The sequence below is a fragment of the Portunus trituberculatus genome, chromosome 48 (genome assembly GCF_017591435.1).
Source record: "Portunus trituberculatus isolate SZX2019 chromosome 48, ASM1759143v1, whole genome shotgun sequence".
Lineage (NCBI taxonomy): Eukaryota > Metazoa > Arthropoda > Malacostraca > Decapoda > Portunidae > Portunus > Portunus trituberculatus.
The window spans coordinates 16,823,616-16,846,885 of record NC_059302.1 but is presented as its reverse complement, the minus strand read 5'-3'; the positions used below and the strand labels follow the sequence as shown (position 1 = coordinate 16,846,885).

The 23,270-nt window shown below is 42.3% G+C and overlaps 1 protein-coding gene and 1 pseudogene across 7 annotated transcripts in view; one reads left to right on the top strand and one right to left on the bottom strand.

Moving 5' to 3' along the window:
* LOC123498670 (protocadherin-like wing polarity protein stan) overlaps positions 1 to 23,270 on the top strand; it is a 469,084-nt gene that overhangs the window by 303,286 nt on the left and 142,528 nt on the right. The window lies entirely within an intron of this gene.
* Positions 11,677 to 13,099, bottom strand: LOC123498672 (annotated as a pseudogene).

Sequence of the window (23,270 nt, the reverse complement as noted above, 5' to 3'; positions counted from 1 at the left end):
GTGGACGGGGACTGGGGCCTTGGAGCAGCGGCCCCGTGGAGGGCTCCTGGGGGCCCGCCAGTGGCCTCGCGGCCTCTGGGAAACGCGGGTTTGTTGGCGTCAAGTTGCCCGCCATCCTCCCTCGCTTCCCCATCCGGCATGGCGCGCGCGCCGTCCTTGTCACCTCCACCCTCACCGCCTCGCTTGCCTTTCCCCCGCTTCAAGTCTCGCAAGCCTGCCGAGTACGACGGTAAGGTATGCTGCCCAGTTTGATCTGCTGGCGACTGCACAGGACTGGGACCAGGCTGAGAAGGCCTTGTAGCTGGCCACAGCTCTCAGGGGTCCAGCTATCGAGGTTTTTGGCCACCTCCCGCCAACGCAGCGTGCCTCCTTCCCTGACATTGCTGAGGCACTGCGTCGTCGCTTCGGGCACTGCCACCAGGCTGAGATGTATCGTGCCCAGCTGAAGAAGAGGACGAGGCAGAGGGGCGAGATGCTGTCCCAGCTGGCCCATGACGTAGAGGCACTGGTGAGAAGGGCGTACCCAACGGCCGGTGAGGAAATGGTCACCGTGTTGGCGCGTGATGCCTTCCTGGATGCCTTGGTGGACCACCAGCTGCAGATTTATGTGAGGCAGGCACACCCAGCTGACGTGCAAGTGGCTTTGGCTCGTGCAATGGAGTTTGAGGCCTTCATGCAGACCGCGAGCTCCCTGTCTACCTTCGCTCGGCCCCGCAGTGACGTGAGAGGACGCAAGGCTCAAGTGAAGAGGAGGCCAGCGTCACGTGCGGCGAGCCCGGGAGCGTTCGGCGGGCGGTGCTGGCGGTGCGGTGAGAAGGGGCACGTGAGGGCCCGGTGCCCGAGGGAGCGAAGGTGCGCTCTCGACCGGCCTGATCGTGTCGCCTTTCAGCCCTGCTGCGAGGACTGCGGCGGGGCTGGACACCGCTCAGCGCTTGCCCAGCCCGAAGGAGGTAGTGTCAGTGGGAAACGACTACGGGCTGAAGGCAGGGGCCGCCTCTCAACCGACCAAAACTCCAGTGCCCCAGCTTGTGTGAAGTGTCACTACACCATTGGCAGCGCGCAGGTGAGAGGTGCCGTAGACGGGAGGCCGTGTCGCATGACGGTAGACAGCGGCGCAGATCACACGCTGATGCGGCCAGGGCTGGTGGAGGCTGAGTGGTTGCCAGACTCGCCTCAACAGCTGTGTGGAGTAACGGGGGACTGCACGTCGCTGCAGGGTCCGGTGAATGCTCGTGTGCGTGGAGGAAGACATGCTGGTCTTCGTCGCTGACCTGGACGAGGAGTGTTTACTGGGATACGACTACCTGACGAGGATGGACGCCTGTGTTGACTTCAGGCAGAAGAGAATGACGGTACGTGGCCATGACGTGCCTTTCCTTCGTGAAGTCAGGCGTGCCGAGGTAATTACCGCGAAGCGACAGGCCCGCGTTCAGTGCCGTTTAACACGTGTGATGAAGGAGGCCGAGGATCTGGTGGAGCCTGTGGCTGGCTGACGGTGTGGCACTTGGAAGGAGCCTCGTAGGAGCGGGGGAGGAGTTAGTCACTGTGTTACTGGCTAACTTCTCTGACAAGGCTCGAAATATACCTGCCGGCACGCCGGTTGGGGTGTGTGGAGAGGTGCAGTGGACCAAGGCGCGGCGGCAGGGAGAGCGGCCGCGTGTGGCGGGCCCGCTGCCGGGCTCCCTGGAAGGCCTGGCGCAGCAGAGCGCCACCCGCCTGAAGGAGGAGCAGACGGAGCGGCTCGTGGAGGCCCATCGTGAGGTGCGCGGCAAGCTGAGGACGGCGAGTCGCGCTATGAAGGGGCTGTACGACCGCCGCATGCGAGACGCCAGGTATGCAGAGGGGAACAGGGTGTGGCTGCACAACCCCCGACACAGGCGTGGCCTCTCGCCGAAGCTGCAGAGCCCTTGGGAGGGGCCCTATACCGTCGTGACCGTGTCCTCGGCGGTCACGTACAAGATCAAGAGAGATCACAAGCGGGCGTTAGTAGTGCACGCGGACCGCTTGTGGCGCTACCACGGCCCTGGTAGCTTCTCCTGGGGTTCAGATGAGCCCGAGGAAAGAAGTGCCGAAGAAGATGTCCCAGAAGCGATGGAGGAGGTTGAGGAGGCAGTGGGCGGTGATGCAGGTGACAGCTAGCTGGTGGTGGAGACTGCTGCTCACCCTGGCCGTCACCGCCAGCCTCCTGTATATGTAAGAGATTTTGAACTGTCCTAAATGTTCTAGTTTATTTTGTATGCATTTTGCCTTTCTGTTTTATAGTGTGAGGAAGGTCGGGTCGACCTTTTTGTAAGGGGGGCAGTTGTTACGAATGTGTGTGTATGTGCGTATGTGTGTTTTGCGCGGGCTGGCTTTGTGGGTGTTGGCGCGGCGCTGGGGAGAGAGTCGGCAAGAGAGCACGTGCAAGGCAAGACTGTGAGACGTACGCTCTGTTATTAAGACGTCTTGCCTGCTGTTGTGGTCTGTTGTGCCCGCCCCTGGGAACGCCTGTGAGTGCCCTGTGTGTGTGTGTGTGGAGGCTGCCCTGTGATGTACTGTGATCTGAGGACTCAGTAAAGGACGTGAGTAAGCTGGTGTTTCTCTGTCCAGCGTTGCCCGCCATTACCCGCCATTGTGTGCCTCGTGTTGGTGTGCTCCGGACCCTTGACAACGAAGCTGACGCAGCCAGTCAAAGCGGAGAACCAAGGCTGAGAAGGTAACATTACATTTTATCAAATTTATATGATGGGCTAACTGGTACATGGTCAGTTTATTCTGTCACAGAATTATCACCAGAGTCTGACCCTGTTGCCAACATAGATGTGTTAGAACAGATACCTCTGCGCTCTGAACAAGCCACTGAACAGTCCATTTTATTCTTGTGACAGGTGGCATCCTGTTCTGCACAAGGATCTGTTGAATTCAAGCAGGACTTGAGGTGCTGGTGGAATGTCTGTCAAGATGGGCATCATTTTATCATTGCTGACTTCCGAACCACCGCTGCTCAACTAATAAATCAGGCCTTTCATCCTTTCACATCTGGATGTCATGATAAACACGAAGGTTATGGTATTTTGTTGCACTGACTGTTGGAGGAAATGTATGTAGCTGAACAGTTACTGTGCTTAATATTGTCTTATCATAAAATCTGCGCAGCCGCAGCTTTTTAATATCCTCTCCAACATCACCATTTTACAGTCAAACAAGAGCTTACTCTCCTGTTTTGAATATTTCCTCGTGTGATGACGTAAATCTCATGAACACTTGTCTTTGTTCAAGGAAGTGTAACTCCTTCCTGATCTTAGTCAGTGCAACTGACTTGCCAATACCAAAAGCTCTTGAAGTGGTGTCTCACCCCAGGATAGCATGGATGAAAGAAATACAGTTACAAACAATTTCACCAAGTTGTGCTTGGGTTGCTTTGATGTTCCAGCATCTTGATGGTCTTTGGGAGCATTTCCTGGGCTCTGGTCTGAAAAATACATTGTACTGTGTATCTCTGGAATAAAAACAAAGCAACGGAAGCAGATCAGTGTAATTTCCAATCAAAATGGTGTCCTGTTTATCTGTGCAAGCAGCAGCCGTCTTGAGGACATCTGCATCTCCGCTGCCTGATGCACCTCACACCCACTGTGTTCTAATTTGCTTATAAGCAAGTGAATGAATCGTTGCTTGTTTTCCTTGTTGTAAAGGAACTCATGTTTTTCATCTGTTGAGTCATGTCACCAATGAAGTGTACTGTAACCTCAACACTCCCACCATTTCGCCTGAAATGGGTGCAGTATTTTGTACTTGGAACATTGATGTATCCAACAAATACTACAACACACTTTCCATATCTGCTTACAAAATACTGCATGTACAATGAACAAAGTTTATCCCAACTCATTCCCCATGGGATATAACGTATCAGTGCTCTACCATCAAAGACATCCTGGACCTGGTTTTATAATCCAGTAGCACTTTCCGGCTGTGGAGACCACAAAGCATTTGCCAGAGTTGCTTTATTTGCTGATCTCGTGTTATATTTGGACTCATAGAGTGATGGTGGCTATGTAATTAGTTCATACATGAACATATCAAATAGATCATTACATCTGACACCAACAGTAACAAGGCACTGAAAGAGCAACTGAAGATTTACATGTACCTCTTCATCTCCGATCTTGATGCCTTAGGATCCATTGTTATTGCCTAACGATTTCTTATGAAGGTGTAATCTGCGACCTGTCCTTCCATCAAGATAAAAATCTGTTCACTTCCTGTTTTGGCATTTTGGACATTCACATTTGTATGTGCTGTGACTCCTGTTGCAATGTTCCTTAAAGAAGGCTCCTTGGATAAGGGATTCCTTTTTGACAATATCTCAGTAACTGTTGGATGTCACTGGTAACCCTTGTCAATCGTGGTTCAGTGGTCTTTTTGTGTTGATCACTTGTAGTGTATGTGATCCTTGTCAATTTCTGCAGAATATTGTTTATTTCACCTCATGCTGGTCTTGAGAAAACCCACACAAGACGCTGGGTGTCAGTCAAGCCACGTTTGTGTGTAAAGCATTCAGTTGTTTTGATATTGCACATCAGACACTGTTCACAGATAAAATCTGTTGGCAATCCTGCCCAAGATCTGACCGTCAAACTACATGCAAACCCTCACTGAAATGTTTCTACACTTCTGGATTTTGTTCTTGCAGTTTGGACATCTTCAGGTACTGTATATGCCGGAGTATAAGACAATTTTATTATTTTTTTTTTTTATTTATTTATTTATTTTATTTTTTTATTTATTTTATTTATTTATTTATTTATTTTTTTTTTTTTTTTTTTTTGCTAATTTTTAGGCTCATAAATCAAGGGATCGCCTCATATACCAAACATAAAATACAACCGATTAATCCCGTGGTGAACATTCAGGGCCACAGTACCTTGAAATTCATACTGCGGCCACATACACTCGTTTACATTATATATATATATATATATATATATATATATATATATATATATATATATATATATATATATATATATATATATATCCTTTAAGTCCTTATATTTATAGGTACTTGTGTTTTAATTAAATTTTATCAAGGCGGGTTCACACGTGTCAATATGTGATTGAAATTGCAAGTTGCTAGAAGTATCGAATTAAATTGGATTAAGGCAGGTTCACATGTGTCAATATGTGACTCAAATTACAAGTCGCTAGAAGTATCGACTGAGCCCTTCTAGTCAGAAAACATTCACACATAGCGACCAGGAAGTATCGGTTGATTGGCAGGAAGTGAATGTAAGCAAATAACTACTCAACAAGATATCTTCCTCTGGTGATGATGATGAGTGTGATCAAATTAAATTGTCACAAGTATTCAATCCTCACCTCCAATAACACCCTACATAGAAGGGAACAGTTCTTGGAGAGTGGCAGCTATCTCACGAACGTTGATTTTCGTAAGCTTTCTTTTTTGTTGTGTAATTCATTTTTAGGGTCCCAGATGTGTTCTTTTTCTCTCACCACTCCAATATCTTCTCTACATCTGGACACCACATTTTCAAACCTTTCTCCGTGATGTGACAACGTAAACAAAGTCATAAATTGACTGAACAAGGCCAACATGTCGGTTTTGTTTTGCGACTGGTTTCTCCAGTCGCTATGCACAGATATTTTGTTGGAAATTCTACTGATTTGCAATTTCAGTCGCATATTGACAAGTATGAACCTGCCTTTAATAAAGTCAATAAAGGGTGGCTGTATTTCGAAACTGGCAACAGTGATAGTGAGAACACCGTATTACGGCTCTTCAAAGCCCTTCAACCAACCATGTGAGCAGTGGCTCCCTCCACCATTATGGGGGTCATCTCATACACCGGTAATAACTCAAGACCTAAATTTTCCCTTAATTATTGGGGAATATCCTATACACAGAGTCGTCTTATAGTCCAGCATATACAGTAAATGTGAACACTCTTCAAGTACAAGTTATGTCCAGAGACTGCAAAATAAGGAAGCATGTCATGCAAACTCTGTAGATGGAGAGCCCAATCTCCTACCTGCTCAGCCCTTACAAATCGTCAAAGTATATCAACCATATCCATATACAGAAGCAGCAATCTTGCAGTTTGCAGTTTGTGAAGATTATTTTTCTCTTGCTGCATTCTCTCACCGATTTCTGTCAGTGTGTCAATGCTTTGAGCATCAACATCTGAGACCTCTTCCAGCTAAGAGTTTCTTTATGAAACTGGCTAGTCCCTGAAGATTGACACTATCTATTTATTCATCCATGAGAGAGTTCTCATCTGCCAAGTGACCACCATCTTCTGATATATCATGAGACACATCTTGCTTTGAATATTGTTGTAGAATGCCCTTTTTCTGGGTCTGCTTGCAGAACATCAATAACAAGTGGCTTTGCAGCCAACATACTGTTTAGTATTGCAGTTGTGAGATATCCTCTGACAGCTCGAGATGCTGCTTTGCCGAAGAACATATCCCCTATAGTATAGTCAGCATAGACTACTCAAAGAGCTCCTATAGCCCAGAGCCTCCCATTAAATGACCAACAAACCCCAAATAACTCATTTGGGTATGGGATACTCCCAGGAGCAAAACCACAGAGTGGAGTTCACTATCTGCAGGTGCACTTTCTACAATCAAGTTTACCCTCCATCAAAGAACCTGCTCAGAATTAACAACTGTTGCAATTATTCCTAGGTCAAACTATAAATTGCCTAAACTATTAGACTGCTCAGTAGAAAGCTACTAGCAAGTTTAATAGAAATTATAGCTTTAGAATAGACAAATAGGAATACATACGTAAAGGATAAAGGGAAGAAAAGGAAGCTGATTGTCTTTTTCAGGATACTTAACTTTTTATCCGAGATTGTAATATCACAAAATGACTGGAAGTTATAAATGGAAAAATTATGAATATGCTTGTACATAACAGTTTAATAGATAAGTTGTTTATGGTTATGATAAGACAGTGAAAGGATTAAAGAGAAAGTTTTGTTACTTTGTTATTAGTCTCGTCCTTCGGCCTCGCTACACAAGGCTTTCTTCTTCTCACCCCTATTCTGTCCAACTCGCTAATGCAAGAGTTAACCAGCACTCTCAGTCATTCATACCTTTCTTTGGTAAACTTTGGAACTCGATCCCTACTTGCCTTTTTATTTCCGTCTTCCTACGACTTGACTTCTTTTAAGAGGGAGGTTTCAAGACATTTATCCCTAAATTCTAGGTAATTCTTTACTATTCTTTAAGGAAACCAGCATTTCAAGTGAGCCTTTTTTTATATATATATATATATATTTTGGCACCCTTGACTGGTTTCCCTCTTATATATATATATATATATATATATATATATATATATATATATATATATATATATATATATATATATATATATATATATATATATATATTTCTAGCATGCTATTTAGAATTAATAGTAGCATCACTTACAAAACTTAATTCATTGAAAATAGAACACAACGGCTTTGAAGATCCATTTTCATAGTAACCTTAAGCCTACCGGAAATTATTCGGAGTCTGATTATCAACATTGTGGACGACCCTATGCGAGAGTTCAGAAAGAGGTCTTTAGCAGCGAACGAGATGTCTTTGACTAGTCTCTCGCCTACATAAATAAAAAAAAAAAAAATAAAAAAAAACAGGAGACTGTATGTAGGTACTGTGGATGTGCTATTGAAAGAAGTTTAAACTTGTGCAAACTCGGTGATTAAAATGCAAAACTAAAGATCCATTCTCCATCTCTTTCAATTCTATAACCCTAAGATATAATGGTGAAGGTTAAGGCTGGTTCACACGTGCCAATATGTGACTGAAATTGCAAGTCGGTAGAGTTTATGATTGAATATCGGTGCCTAGAGACTGGAAAAACTAGTAGCAAAACAAGACTACCATGTTCGGTCGATTTGCGACTTTGTTTACGTTGTGAAGTTGCGGAAATAGGTTTGAAAATGTGGTGTCGATGTAGAGAAGATGATTTTGGAGTTGGTGAGGGAAAAGTGCACATCTGGGACCCTAAAAGTTAATTTTACAGCACAAAAAAAGCTTACGCAAATCGTCGTTCAATGAGATAGCTGCCACTCTCCGATGTCTACTTCCCTTTATACAGGGTATTGTTGGAGGTGAGGATTGAATACTTGTGATTAAATTTGATTGCAATCATCGTCACCAGAGGAGGACATCTTGTTGAGTAGTTGTTTCACTTGTTTGTTTACATTCACTTCCCTCCAACCAGCAGATACTTTTCAGTCGCTATGTGTGAACGTGTTCCGACTAGAAGGGCTCAGTTGATACTTCTAGCGACTTGCAGTTTCTGTCGCATATTGATACGTGTAAACCTGCCCATAATATAGTGGATGGATTGTGCGTATAAAATATAATTCCCTACGTATACTTAACTTACATAACATATGTAGAGTTCAATGGTTCATCTTTTACTTCTTTGATATTAGTCATCAGTTTTGTATAAAAAAAAAAAAATCAAATCATTATTAACCCCTGCAGTACCATGATGCATTTACATTTTAATTCTGCTTACTATTTTGTTGATTTACACAGTTTCAGAAACTTATGTCGTAATTAGAATAGTGAAGACTGACCATTGATCTTCTGACCTCCATGAGTTAGCACAACCTTCCAATTATTGAAATGTTCTAATCATGCACAAATCTCAAGAAAAATGGGTTCCAATATTGAAGAGATTAAGGTTCTCATAACTATATTTTTCCCGAGTTTTAATGTTGAATCGATGTTAAACCTTCCTTGCAATTAAGAAAACACATGAAAATTTCATTAACTTTCACTACAAGGGTGTTGAAACCAAAACATGGAATACGACGGACAGCAAGATCATTATTCGACTTATCATGGCTATGTTCATTATTTACACAGAATCCTTATTCAAATTTTCTTACATTCATGAAAAGACGTTTGAAAATTTCATTACCCTTCACTAGAATATAAATGTAGTTGAGTTAGTTCTGGAACACTGAATACGGCTTTAGTGGAGTGCAGGTTCTTTAATGGCTTACAGGTGGTTTCTGTTTTACTGATCACAGCCTTCATCGTATGGTAGAGAAAAAGCAGTATTTTCCTCTTACAATTTATTGATGAAAACTTGACCGTAAGAACTGTGGACAAAGTTCTGACTCAGTTTCTAAAATAATAAGACTATTCACTGGTATAAAACACTTTCATAATATTACACAAATTATAAAATACACATACAATCAATTTGGCAACGTGACATTTGGTATAAACTACAGAAATAAGATGTTTACCTTATTCACCGCTCTCCTTCATCTTACCATCATGGCATCTTGGGTGACTGAGTGTCATGGAATATACAAGAAAGTAGTTGTGGTGTGGGTTAAAGTTGGGAGGACAGCAGTGGTCCTGCCATCTGTTGGTATGAAGCAGTTTCATAGAAAACGTTCTCAGGAGTAACTTATGAAGATTTCTCTCATCCCCTCCACCCTGTTTTTCCCTCCATTCTCTCGTGGTTATAAACTTATCAGGCAAATAAAACATGTTTGAATATATATATATATATATATATATATATATATATATATATATATATATATATATATATATATATATATATATATATATATATATATATATTCATTGCTTTGTTGTTGATGGTGTTAAAGCTGCAATGATCTATGGATCCTTATGAATCCTGGGGTAGTCCTGTGTTGGTATCACAGGCGTGGTAGCTGGCCAGTCTTCCTCAAAGGGCATAGGTAAGGCGAAGGACAGCAGGTTGCCAGGAGGGGTGGAAGCCTGAGGCCGCAATAATGGTCAGCAAGTCGAGTAATGTGATGGATGCCCAGGGCGGAGAGCCGGGAGTGTAATGCAGTGTGGTGGGAATGGAATCGTGGGCAGTGGACCAGAAAATGTTCAATGGTCTCAGGGGTAGTCCTACACCAACGGCAGAAGAGATCAGGAGACAGGCATAGATGGTGCAAATGAGCATGCACTGAGTGTGGTGTGGCTAAGGCAGAGGCGGGCAATGGCTGCTGTGGCTTGCGTTCCTTCCCCTGTTTGAATCTTGTAATGATGCTCGTACTCCACCGCTGATGGACACCCCTATCCCTCTCCCCCTTGCTGCCTGTTACCCACGTGCCATCTCTTGGTATCGGCATTCCCTAATTGATTCCTCCAGCCCTCCCATTGAACCAGTATATCCTTTTGATATAGAATCCTTGGTGAGTGTTGAGTGAATGAGGTGAAGTGGTGAGAGTGGAGTGAATGAGGTGGTTGTGGTGAGTGAAAGGAGAGAGAAGGGGGTAGAGGAGAGGAGGAGGAGGGTTGTGCCTAGCACACCTCAGGTGTGTGTGGTGGGTGACTCTCAGGTTAGGTACTTAGATAGCACTTTCTGTGGGAAAGACAGGGATAGGAGGACGAACGTGTGTATGCCTGGTGCAGGTGTGAAGGCAGTGAGTGAGGAGGTGCAGAAGAGAGTTGGGGGTATAGAGAGGGAGGGTGTTGTAGTTTTGCACGTAGGTGGGAATGATGTCAGAGCAGGTGGGTCGGAGGAGTTAGTGGCAAGATTTCAGGAAATGTTAGGCAAGATAAGGGAGAGTGGTAGGAGGTGTGTAGTGTTAGGAATCTTGCCTCGTGTGTATGTTAGCAGGGAATGGTTGTCTAGGGCCATTGGTGTAAATGATCGGGTAAAAGGGATGTGTAAGGATGTGGGTGTCAGCTTTATGGATGTATGAGATAGGTTCTATGGGTGAAGGGATTTGTATGCTAGGGATGGTGTGCATCTGAGTAGGAAGGGTGTGGATGTGCTGAGTGGATGTCTGGAGGGGGGAGTTGGGATGGAGTGTAGGGGGTGAGGTAGCAAATGCATTCCAGAAGAAAGATGTTAGACATAAATTAGATAGGATAAACAGAGAGTGAAAAGATTAGGATAGATTTCCAGGTGCAAATAGGAGAGAATAAGATTAGGATTCCAAATAAGGAGACAACATCTAGGAAGGTAGCAGGACTTAAATGTTTTTATGTAAATGCCAGGAGTCTTAGGAACAAGAAGGACGAGTTATCTAGTTATATAGTTGAGGAGGACTTAGATGTTGTATGTGTCACAGAGGCATGGGTAAATGAGGAAAAGTTTAGAGAAAATAGGAAAGAATATGAAGTAGATGGATACATTATGTATTTACACCAAAGAATTGGTAGGATAGGTGGAGGAGTAGTTATTTATGTAAAAAAATTAAGAAGTATACGAGACTTACCTCTGGTTAGTTGAAGTATGCTTAGAATTTTATGAGTCAAATCACCCCTGCCGTCGTGGAGATTTCACATGAGATGTCGCTGTCGCTCAGTAGCTGTCAGACTTTGTAGCCACGAACACCCACATGACACTAAATAACAAACTGATCAAAAGTACAAGCCTTGTACATCAAGATAAAACAGGGCGGGAAGAGGAGGGCATGTGAAATCTCCACGACGGCAGGGGTGATTTGACTCATAAAATTCTAAGCATACTTCAACCAACCAGAGGTAAGTCTCGATACTTCTTAATTTTACTGTCAAATCACCCTCTGCCACGTGGAGCATTTCCCATGAGGCTTTGAAGCCATGTGGGTGTCGTGCCATAATAAATGTCCCCAAGAAAAAGTGGACAAAAGGGTCCAAAAAAAAAAAAAAACACAATTTCACAACCTGAAACTTCATTGAGCAAAAGTTGAAGATTCACATATTACATAAATGTCAGAACAGTAGAAACTTAAACCAACATATCACATAATGTAGAAAAAACCAAAGCTTCTAGTTTTCAGTCCCCTATGCAAACCTGTGCATAATGGCAGTGAATCTCACGCTATGCTCATATCTCCAAACCATTAATAACCCAAAGAAATGGAACAATATTACAATAATTTACACAAGTACAGCCTCCTGAAATGAATCTAGTTGTGGGACAATTTGCTTGTCATAAAACTTAGCAAAAGTACTGGCCCGAGTCCAGCCGGCTTTGGCCATAATAGTAGTAATAGGCACTGACATAGCCTTTGCCTTTGACACTGCCGCTGACCTAACACTACCAGCAGTAAATGTAGTAGTGTCAACACCTGATCTTTTAAGCATCGCCTTAACCCAACGGGCAATGGTGTCCTTAGTGACCGACTTGTGTGGTCTGACGTAGCTGAGGAGAAGTCCAGCATCCTCTCGGGAAAGGTCCCGTCTGATCTCCGCCGTTCTTGCGAGGTAATGCTGTAAGGTATCGCAAACACATAAACTAGTGTCCCTGGAATAAGCTTGAAATTTAATTGAACGAATATTAAAGGAGGGCCTACACTGCTTAATGTGACCCCGTAACCGAACTGAAATAAAGTCCTCTCCTATGCTAATGCCAGTGGTAACTAACAGATGTAAAGTTTGTACACGTGCAGCCTGGGTTAGAGCCATCAGCATAACCAGTTTTAAAGTTAAATCCCTAAGGGTTAGAGTATGCAAGGGGTACATGGATTTCAATTCCGCAGGACTGGTTGAACGTCCCATGTTGCAGTGTATCTAGGTATGGGTGGACGCAAATTAAATACACCCTCATGAACCTGATGACCAAAGGGTGGTTACCCGCTCTACAGCCATCCACCACAATGCCCAAAGAGGAGAGAGCACTTCTGGCCGTATTGAGTGTTTCATAACCCACATTCCTGTTAAAAGTTTCAGACAAAAAATTTATAATGTCCGCGACAGTGGGATTACAGGCACTAACGTTCCCTCTAACACAAAATTGTGCCCAGCGCTTAAGGTGCGGGCGGTATTGTTTCTCGGTGCCTGGTTTCCAAGAAGCCAAGATGATGTTTGCACCGTCCTCAGAAACTCCGCGTGCTCGTAAGTGCTCCCTGACAGAAGGCACGCCATCAGATGTGTGTTGCGCATGATCGGGTGATCTTCCCCTGATGATGGGTGTACAAGCACCGCAGTTTTCTGCGATATGAGGCGCGGGTAATCGATGAGCATCCCGAGCAACGTGCCCATCCATGGTTGGGACTGCCACAGGGGAACAACCATCCACACTCTGGCTCCTTCGGCTTTCAACTTCTGCAGGCATCTAGCAATTAGCGAAAATGGAGGAAAATGTAAGAAAGTTTGAATCTTGCCCAATTTAAAGAGAATGCATCCACATGCATTGCCCCTGGGTCTGGTCTCCATGAGCAATATGAAGGTACCTGGTTATTTATCCTAGAGGCAAACAAATCAATAGTTGGTGTACCAAACACTTTACACAATTGTTGGAAAATACGTGGATCAAGCTTCCATTCATGCCTGTCGTTCACCAAGCGCGAGGCCATGTCTGCCAAAGTGTTTTCCTTGCCCGGAATATGTGAACAAGTGATCCAAGCATTGGAAGTGAGGCACCAATCCCAGATCTGGATAGCAATGTCATTGCAAGTGAGAGATTTAGTACCACCCATTTCATTCACATAGGTCATTGCAGTGGTGTTATCACAATAAACTTTAATGTGTTTCCCTGAAAGAAGTGGTGTAAAACCTTGCAACACCAACAAAATAGCTTTGAGCTCCAAAACATTAATGTGCAATAATCTTTCAGCTAGAGACCAAGTACCAGAAATAGACTGAGCATTCACGTGTCCCCCCCAACCTGTGTTGGAAGCATCAGTGTAAATGTCAATATCAGTACCAGGACGAAAAATTCTCCTAACCTGTGTTGATGTGTTTTCGAGCCACCATTGAAGGTCTGTCCGCATACCCTCTGTAATTTTCATGCAACTGTCAAAATTACCTTGAGCACACTGTAAAGCCGCAATTTTAGCTGCCTCTAATTGTCTGTAGTGCAATTTTCCCAATTCCACTGCTGGAAAGGCAGCAACCAAAAGACCTGTAACCCTAGCCACTTCTCTAATCTTGTCATGACTTTTGTTCTTAAGTTTCTGACAAGCTTGAGTGAGTTTCAGAATCCGTCGTTCCGGTAAAGAAACAGTCATAGAATTAGTGTCAATGATGTTCCCCAAATATTCAATTGACTGAGTGGGCTGCAACACTGACTTTGGTACATTAATACAAAATCCCAATCTGTGCAACAAGTCAATAGTATCAGTTACACAAGCAATACATCCAGCTTTAGACTTATTACAAATCAGTGTGTCATCAATGAAACTGGTGATAGAGTAGCCCATTCCTCTCAATGCAGCAAATACTGGTTTCATTAATTTTGTGAAAATTCTAGGCCCTTCAGAAATACCGTTAGGCAGACAAGTAAATTGGTAAATATTGTTCCTCCACTGAAAACACAAAATTTTTTTGTTGTTCCTCTGCAATCTTTACAGTGTAATATGCATGTCTAAGGTCTACTGAAGCTAGGTAGTCCCCTGCATTAATCAATCTTATGGCTTGTTCAAAGTTATCCATCTTAAAGTGCTTGTATGGAATATGTTTGTTAAGCTCCTTTAAGTTTAACACCATCCTATACCCACCATCTTTTTTCGGTCTCAAAAAAATGGGGGAAATAATTTGTTCTGCCATCCTCTGTGTAGGAACAATAACATGAAGGTCCAAAAGTTTCCTGATCTCCTCATCAACCAGAGCTTGTTCTTCTAACCTGAATTTATATGTTAATTCCCGAGAAAATAAGTGTCTAACATCATCAACATTAATATCTAGGTGACAATGCTGCACCATGTCCAAGATAACTGGGTCACTTGTAACAGCCTGCCACTCATGTACAAAGTAATGTAACCTGCCTGCTACAAAAGGGGTACTAACCTCACTCACGGTCGGGGCCTCTGGTGACCCCGACCTTTGGCGTTTTTTGGCTCCGTGTCCTGACGTGCCAAGAACTGCCGCTGGCCCCCACGGTAACCCCACCGCTGCGTGGCGCAGGGCTGGAACCGAGTGGCATGGCTCCGAAAAGAGGACCTACCCCAGAAGCTCCTGGGCCTGCCACTGGAAGACTTCCATGCAAAAGTACTCTTCTTGGGAGTGATCTTGGTGCGCAGCTTCTCCATGTCCTCAATCTGTTTAGCTGATTGTGACACATCGTCCCCAAACAAAAACTTTGTCATGGGAACTTTGTCAGAACATAAGTGCACATATTTCTGGTTAAGTTCACGTTTCATCACGAACCGCCTCGCCAGGTTGTTATTATGATTGGCATGTCCAAGCAGCGCCAAAACACCATTGAGCTTACCTACTTCCTGAGCAATCACGGAGTTCCCAAGCTCCTGCACCAACTTGTCAAGCACTACTAGGGACTTGGTAAGAATAGAACCAGCTGAAACAATGTCTGAACTTACGTCTTTGAGTCGGGAGTCTGTCCTCCGTGCTTCCGTTTTCAAAGCGCCCAGAATCTGCTGGTTGCACTCAACAGGAACAAGCGCAGTGCAATTGTTAGGACGCCTGGTGACCGGGTCCTCCACAATCGCCTTGTGGTCTTCCTCTTGCAGCCCCTTCTCAAACCAACAATTTACCATGGCCGCCACTTGTGGGTCAATGTCCTCAGAAACCGTGTCACAGGGCCCGAAATCCTTAGCAGCCTGCAGCAAAACACTGCTGCCCGGAGGAAGGTCCCTAACTTCCCCGTCCTCACTGCTGGAGTCCCTAAAGCCCGAAAACGCCTCGGGCGAAACTGGCTGCTGCAGGCCCAAGTGCTCGCCTGGAAGTTCACTTGTTGAGGTGGCGGAGGATCCCGGTTAGCCGACAATTTTGCAACAACCCCATTTAAGCGAGCCAATTCATCTACAACCACTTGCCAGGGAGGCTCTTGCAATCCGGCCCGTGTGTGGGAAACCTGGGGCCGAGCATGATCCTTGCGCCGACGTGGGTAGTTGTTACTGTAGCGGCGACCGAGGCCCTCCTGCCGCCCCACAGGGGAACCACTGGAGCTCCCACTGGGAGCACGGGAAGACGTCCTCTCCTTGCCCTGGGAGATCTGGTGGTACTCCGCCTACCAGCGGAAAAGCAGGGAACCTCAGGTGGCTGGGCTGCGCGGTGCTCCGGCTCCGACATGTCGTCCGACCTGCACCAAAACAAGCCGAAAGCCTGTGTAAGCCCACTATCACACTTGGCAAATTGGCAGGCCCAACCCATACCAATGCCCTATGGTAGGCCCAACCCATACCATAGATCCACCTGAGTATAAGGCCATGTACCTGTGTGGGAATTGCTGACGCCGAAAACACTCGTGGAAGACGGCGAAGAAACAACGTCCGATCAGCCCGAGAACGATCCAGCAACTGACAGCTACTGAGCGACAGCGACATCTCATGGGAAATGCTCCACGTGGCAGAGGGTGATTTGACGAAGTAAAATCCTTCATTTCCAGTCAGGTTAATGGTATTAAGGTAGATAACAGAGTAGAGTCCTTATGGCTGGATGTTAGAGTAAACAAAAGTAAGGTTATTAGAGTAGGAGCTTTTTATAGACCACCTAATCAGTCAGCAGATGTAGACAACCTTATGGTAGATGAGATAAATAGGGGGTGTACTAGTCAGACAATTATCTTAGGGGATTTTAATCTTAAGTCAGTAAACTGGGAGAGGATGGTAGGAGATGCTAGTGAAAATAAGTTTATGGAAAGTTTTCAGGATAACTATTTAGTGCAGATGGTAGATAAACCTACTAGGGGGAGGAAGGTTTTAGACATAGTACTAACAAATATTGAGCATTGTTTAAAGGAAGTTGAGGTAGGAGAGACTTTAGCAAACAGTGACCATCATATAATTAGATTTATCATTAATTCCAGTAGGGATAATATAGTGAATAAGACTAGAGTCCCAAACTATCAGAAAGGCAATTATGGTAGGTTACGTCAGTTATTAGGAGAGGTAAACTGGGAAGATAGTTTTGGAAATAAAACTGCACAGGAGATGTGGGATATTTTTAAGGTTGTAGTAAAGGGTATAGTGATGCAGTGTATCCCTTACAAAGATATAAGGCAGAGAAACAGGAAGCCATTATGGTGGACTCACGAGATAGGTAGACAGATCAGAGAGAAGAAGAGGGCATATAGAGAGTTGCAGAAAAGTGGGGAAGATGTAGATTTGATTAGGTCAGGGATGATTTGAGTAAGGTTATAAAAAAAAGTAAAAGGCAGGCAGAGATAAAACTAGCTAGAGCTGGGAGTAAAGATCCCAAAAAATTATATAGTTATTACAAGGTCAGTGATAAAAGAAATAAGGATAGGATTGGACCACTCAGAAAAGATGGTGTAGTAGTGGATCAAAATGAAGACATAGTAGAATTATTGAATGAACAATTTTCTTCAGTATTTACTAGGGAAAGAATAGGAAATCCTGTTACAAACAGTGCGACGAGTAGTTTAAGAGCTTTAGAAAATATTGATATAAAACCGGGAATTATTAGGAAATTTATTCTTGAACTAGACGATAGGAAAGCTAGTGGTCCTGATGAGCTACATGCCAGAGTACTTAGGGAGGGTGTAGACAGTATTTCTGAAGCACTTAAGTTAATCTTTGAAAGATCACTTAGGTTTGCTGAGATACCTCAGGACTGGAAGTTAGCTAATGTTACTCCAATATTTAAAAAAGGTAGGAAGGATGATGCAAATAATTATAGACCGATCAGTTTAACTAGTATAGTATGTAAGATACTAGAGAAAATCATTAAGGGTAGTATTTGGGAGCATTTAAATGAGAATAGATTAATTAGAGATACCCAACATGGCTTTAGATCAGGGAGGTCCTGTCTTACAAATTTGCTCGATATCTTAGAATATATTACCAAGGAGTTAGATGATGGAAATAGCATAGATGTTATATATCTAGATTTTAGCAAGGCGTTTGATAAGGTACCGCATAGGAGGCTAGTGTACAAATTGAGACTACATGGGATAGGGGTAGGTTAGTTGATTGGATTAGTGAATGGCTTTCTGATAGGAAACAGAGAGTAGTATTAAATGGGGCAATGTCTGAGTGGAAGGAAGTGGTTAGTGGGGTACCCCAAGGATCAGTGCTAGGACCTCTTCTTTTCTTGGTGTACATTAACGATTTAGATATAGGAATTAGTAGCAAAGTATCAAAGTTTGCAGATGATACTAAGATAGCATGTGCAGTACAGGGTGAAAAGGACAATTACAGAATACAACGAGACCTGGACAGGCTGATAGCATGGGCAGACAGGTGGCAGATGGAGTTTAATTCTAAAAGTGTCAGGTTATGCATTTAGGTAAAGACAACACAAACTTTAGCTATGAGATGGAGGGATGTTGGCTAGAGGCAGTAGAGGAAGGAAAGGATTTAGGAGTAGTGATAGACAGGACTATGAAATTTTCAAAGCAATGTTTAGAAGCAAGAAATAGGGCAAATAGGATCCTGGGTTTTATAAATAGAAATGTTAGTTATAAAAGTAAGGAAGTGGTGCGTAGCTTATATAATTCCTATGTTAGGCCCCATTTAGAGTATTGCATACAGGCCTGGTCACCCCATTATAGGCAGGATATCAACATGTTAGAAGCAGTTCAGAGAAGAGCAACTAGGATGATACCAGCATTAAAGCGCCTGGAGTATAGAGATAGATTAAAGGAATTAAACATGTTTTCATTTGAGAGGAGATGTATAAGAGGGATATGATAGAGTTATTTAAAATGTTCTCAGATACAAACTACATAGATGTGAGATCTTTCTTTACCTTAGAGGAGGGAAATAGGACTACAAATCATGGCAGGAAGATTAGAAAGCAAGGCTGCAGGTTAGATATAAGAAAATATTTCTTTAGTCATAGGGTGGTAGACTTCTGGAATGCATTGCCAGAGAGGGTTGTAAATAGCACTAGTTTGACAATGTTTAAAAACAGATTAGATAAGCACCTAAATTTATTAGATTTATTATTATGTATAGCACTGCATGATAGTTTTTAGAAGAAATTTACTATAGTTAAACAAGACATGATCCCCATGTATGGGGATCACAGATTATAGAGGAATTCGCTGCAGGACTTAGCCCTGTTAATGGGCCAAATATTTAGAATTAGTATATAATGTATTGTGTACTTGTAAGTGTATCTTTAAGTACTGATGACGAGGTCGCTGTGCAACTGATATAGGATAACCTAGATGGGCCCTGGTGGCCCTTTGTTATCCTTATGTTATGTTATGACGCCTGGAGGTTATAATGTCAGGAACCGCATGTACTAAAGAAGATTGCATTGACATGATGACATCTTATATACCATTAAATACTAATGCTTAAGTGCTTTGCATGTGTTTTCGTGCACATGAAAAAATATTAAACTTTTCTATTCTGATTATAACAGAATATTATCGTGTCATATGTAGACCCTTACGTATAGTAACATGGCTCTCCTAAACTGTGTAATATTTTTAAAGTTAAGATTTTGTTACAATGGCTCCTTGGCGCCGACGCTCCGGTATACATAACATACCATTCTCCAACAACAATATTAAACAATGTACTGGTCTTTCTATGATGGTCCTGTTAGCCTTTGTATGTTTTCCCTAGTTGTTAATATCATTATCTGACACCAGTACCTTAAATTTTCTCAAATCTTCTGTTATTTTGCCTAGTTTTCACTGGTTTCTTGCTACATTCTCATCCTTTATAATAACTATATCATCTACACTGAGATTTCTCTTTGGTGTTGTCCACTTATTTCAAGTTGTAGAGGTTGTACATATTCTCTTTTCCACCTGGACCAGAACTAATTGGCCAGGTATTGTACTCTGCACCACCTCTTTGTACAATATAAATACTCATTAACAAATATGCTTGGGGGAGGCAGTACCACAGTTAAAGGACGACCATTAACTATGTTCTCAGTTTCCACTAAGAAGCTTCTCAAATCTTTGTCGTCAAACTCTGCATCATGCTGATCAACTAACACATTGAACACATTTCTCACTGTGTCCCAAACACCACCCATGTGACTGGTATTAGGTATATCCATCTTAATACAACTCAGTCACACTGGTCTTTCATAAGTTCTTGTCTAATTTCATCATTATTCATTTCTTGCATGTTCTTTTCATTTTATGATTTACCCCCTACAAAGTTAGTTTCTTGGTAACATCTCAACTGCCTAACCAGCTCTCATCATCCTATAAAGCAACGATATGCATTGATTTCTGATTTAGCCCCTACAAAGTTAGTTCCTTGCTCACATCTCAACTGCTTCTTTGTCCTACAAAGCAACGATATGCATTGAGGAAGGAACTTGTATAGATGCTGTTGGCTGTTTCTATGTGCACTGTCCTACTTGCCATACAAGTAAAGAGCACTCCATACCTCTTAAGTTCTTTACAGTCCTCTGTGACATAGAATGGCCCAAAGAAAATTCTACTGCAGAGTATGTAAATGGAAGTGATGGTTATAACTTTGCGAAAAGGAATACACTTTGAAATATGTGATAGTCCAATTATCCAGTATCCACATGATCTAATTTCATTTAAAGTTATGCCCCTGCCTTGATGATTTGTCCTTTTATGGTGGTAGCATATTTTCTGATTAATTATGAGGGAAAATTTGGGTAGGATCACTGGATGTTGAGATGCACTCTCTAATTTGGCAAGTCTAAATGTTCCTCCTACTCTCAAAATACCATACTCACCAGTGAAAGGATCTAGGTTGTATAGATAAATGGTCTTGTCTTTCACCTTTATTCTTTTGTTATTGTTCCCTTTAACTAATATAATTATATTTTGCAGTTGATTTCAGTACATTTATTTCAGTTTTGAATGCATTCACTTGCAGTCGTTTTATTTCTCTTTCTGCTTCTTAAACTTCTGCTATATTCACTGGCACATACATACTTCTCTTCTTTAACGTTATTACTGCTGTTATCCTTTCCTTTGAAGCTCTTTAGGAGCTTAAGGCATAAGGCATACAGCAACTGCTCTCTTTGCTTTGAACCAATCAGAAAAATATTCTAATCTTTTCATGTATTCATTGACTGTTGTGTTACAGCATGGCATACAATTTTCTTCACTTCTGGATAATTTTCATCTATGAGTTGGTACTGGGGATGACTGCTATCTAGCTATCTAGTTCACTATCTTGCCAAAGAATTTCAAAGCCATTCCACCATATCTGACTTTTACAGAGTTTCTCTGCAGTCATGTCTCTAGATACATGATCTGCTGAGTTATTCTGAGTTTCTACAAATCTCCACTGATCTGGAGAGCTGTAGTCTCTAATTGCTCTTACTCTATTTGCATCATAGACAAAATCTTTGTGAATCATTTGCAATGTAACCAAGAACTACTTTGCTGTCTGTCCAAAATATTTTTTGAATGCTCTTTTATTCAAGTTCTCCTTTTAGGAGTTTGTGAATTCTAACTGACACCACTGCTGCTGCTAGTTCAAGTCTGGGAATTATGGTTTTCATGGGTATTACTCTCGAGTTTACCACTACCAATGCACAATGAATGTTTCCAGTCTTGCTAATTAAACTAATATATGAGCACTGGCCACATCCCTCTTGGCAAGCATCTGAGAAGTGATGACGTTCAAACTCTTTCTACTTCATAAGAGTTGTCAGGTTTGTAACATCTCAGTACCCTGAGCTGATCTAATTTGTATAATTCTCCATTTTATCCATTTAGGTTGAACAATGTCAGGAACCTCATCATCCCAATCAACATCATTTTTACACAATTCCTGTATTTTTTTCCTCTAAGTATAATAGATGACACTAGACTTAATGGGTCATACATGGAGCTTCCAGTCAACAGAAGGCCTCTCCTAGTGAGTGGTCTGTGTTTCAGCTTTATCCTGAATAGAAATGTGTCAGATTCTATACACCATTCAACTCCCAGAGTTCTTCCTATAGGCAGTGTGTCTTCATTTTTACTAAAGGCAAGACTTTTAATTCATCTGCCCTCTCATGAGGAGAAGTTGCAACTAATACATCTTTGTTAATTGATAAGAACTTATGAATGTTAAAACCTCCCTTTTTTACATGATTTTTTGCTCTTCTCAGTGAGAGTGACAACTTCCTTTTTGGTTGCTACTGACATTAAACCATCATCTACATAAAAGTTATTTCTTACAAACTAGGCTGCATCAGTTGCACCCTCATAATCATCTGCAGCTTTCTTTAGTACAAAGTTGGCAACATTTGGAGATAATATAGCACCAAACAAGTGAGCTGTCATTTTGTATTCAACTATTTCATCCTTAAGATTACCATTTTTCCACCACAGGAATCTTAATATATCTCCATGTTCTGGGTTTACCTTCACTTCATGATGCATTTCTTCTGTATCACATACAAGTGTAATATTTTCCTGTCTGAACCTGCATAACATTCTAACAAGTTTCTTGGTAAGGTCTGGACTTTGCAGCAAGTGAATGTTTATAGACTGATTCCTCTAGTTTGCACTACAGTCAAATACAACTCTCAATTTATTTGGCTTTCTTGGATGATAGACTCCATGATGTGAGATGTACCTCACCTTACCATCATTCCTAACTGGATCTTGTGTTGATACAACCTTTGCATAACATATGACAATCTTGTAATCTATGAACATTTTGTAGTCCCTATTGTGTTGATTGATCTTCTCAAGCTCACCATTTAATTTCTTGAATCTTTGTTGTGCTAGTAATTTGTTACTCGGAAGCTTGACAGTATCATCTTTAAGAAAAGGGTAACTTATAATGTCCATCCTCTAGCTGATGAATTCCTTATTTCATTTTATTCTTGAACCTTTTATCTTCATATGATAGTGGAGTGTCAGCTGTCTTTCTGTCGTTTAAGTCGAATTCAAACATATCTCTCACTTGAGAATGACTAATCACATCCTTAGTCGTTGTTGGAACAACTAAGAAATTAACCTTCCTTTCTTTACTAATTTGTACTTCTTGTGTTACTGTTCTGTAGACTCCCACTGTACTCTTTGTTGGTGGAGGAGCTCCACCTATAATTCCCTAACCCAATTTAGTCTTACATGCGTACGGGTGACTGTCATTGTCTGCTATATGGTTGGTGCCTTAAGAGTTGCTGTACAATTAAGACCAATGAGGAGTTCTATGTCAATATTTGGATCGTATTCCATTAGTATGTCAGAGATTACATTCAAGTGGAGCCAGATATGAGCAGTCCCAGGCCTTGGTATCTGATTCTTCACAGCAGCAATATCCTTTGTGGATTATGCTGAAGGAATTGGTATTTTTATTTCTTTATTATAACCTCTTATTTTAAGTCCATGAACTTTGATGGAATCTGTGATTTGTTTCCCATTTATTGTGTGAACATCAAGTGACACTGTCTAACAAGGCATACACCAAGATTTTATCTTCTTCATTGCT